This window comes from Microtus ochrogaster, chromosome 18, assembly GCF_000317375.1.
Source record: "Microtus ochrogaster isolate Prairie Vole_2 chromosome 18, MicOch1.0, whole genome shotgun sequence".
NCBI classification, from domain to species: Eukaryota; Metazoa; Chordata; class Mammalia; order Rodentia; family Cricetidae; genus Microtus; species Microtus ochrogaster.
Window position 1 is genome coordinate 25,932,899 of NC_022020.1, and position 1,394 is coordinate 25,934,292.

The following is a 1,394-nucleotide window of genomic DNA, read 5'->3' on the forward strand; positions in this document are numbered from 1 at the left end:
TGACACCAGACTGCATCGAGATAGGCCCAGGGACCCATATTCACTGCGCATGCGGGAAGCGGGGGACAGGCAGCTCTCAAAGGCATAGCCAAATATGGAGTTGCTTATAACCAGCAAGACAGGATGTGGTGCCATCTTATAATGGCGATCCTGTCCGGCTCCCTGCATGTATGTATGTATATTTTAGGACAGAGTTTCTCTGTGAAGACCTGGCCATCCTGGAACTTGTTCGATAGACCAGGCTAGCCTTGAACTCAGAGATCTACTTCCATCAGATAAAGTTAAAGGTGTGCACCACCACTGTCCAGCAAGACAGATGAGCAAATTTTAACCAGGGCAGAATCTGAAGAAATAAAGACTGGGGATTTCTAGAATTAATGAAACATCAGCAAACAAATCTAAGAGATTGCTGTAAATCTAAAAGGAAACGTTACAGAGATGTTTGTGTCTATAAACATCATACTGGAATTTCAGAAAACCAAAGAAAAAGAGAAATTTTATTTAAAAAAAAACTGCAGGAAGTAGAAATTTAACTTCAACACATGATGATTACACTGTCCAATCTGATCTGTGTTTCTCAGTAGAAGCAATGGAAAATAAGAAACCTTCAATATGCTAACAGAAGCTAGCAAGCCATTCTATCCTGTCTTTTTATAGAGTCATCAAAGGAGAAAACTGAACAAACTTGACATCATTTTAGTTTTAATTAATAAAGATTACAGGGAAGAAACAGTATAGGTTTTATTTTTATGGACGCACACCTTGCCACCCATGTGGTCTAGGAGTTTGGCGTGTCTTTGTTTCTAGCCGATAGTCACATTCTGTCTCTCCTCCTCTCCTGATAAAGTCTCAAAGTGTAGTCCAGACCCGGTTCAAATTGGTGATTCCCAGGTCTCGGCTTCTAGAGTGCAGGAATTATGAGTGTGTATCACCAGGCCTGATTCCACCATCATTTCTACTCTAGAATATCAACATCGGACCACGAGTACTTTCTAGCAGTGGTGATCTCCTATGACTGCACAGTCTCTCCTCTCTTGCTTGCCCCCCAAAAGAGGACTCCCCAGAAATGAGTGCTAGAACAGATAAAAGGCCTTTGTGCATACAAAGGAAGCACTGTACCACTGAACTGCATCACCCAAACAGCATCCTTAAGCTGGGTTTTATTATTTTTCTTGGAGGGTTTCAAAACCAATTATGTCAATAAATCCCAAATTCATCACTGAAGCTCAATTCTTTCCTCGGTTTCATTTATATGATGGAAGATCATGTGTGTGGCTATAGGGATGTTCTGTGTTCACCTTAAACTTTTTTTCAAGACAGGGTTTCTCTGTAGTTCTTTAGAGCCTGTCCTGGGACTTGCTCTGTAGACCATGCTAGCCTCAAACTCACAGAGA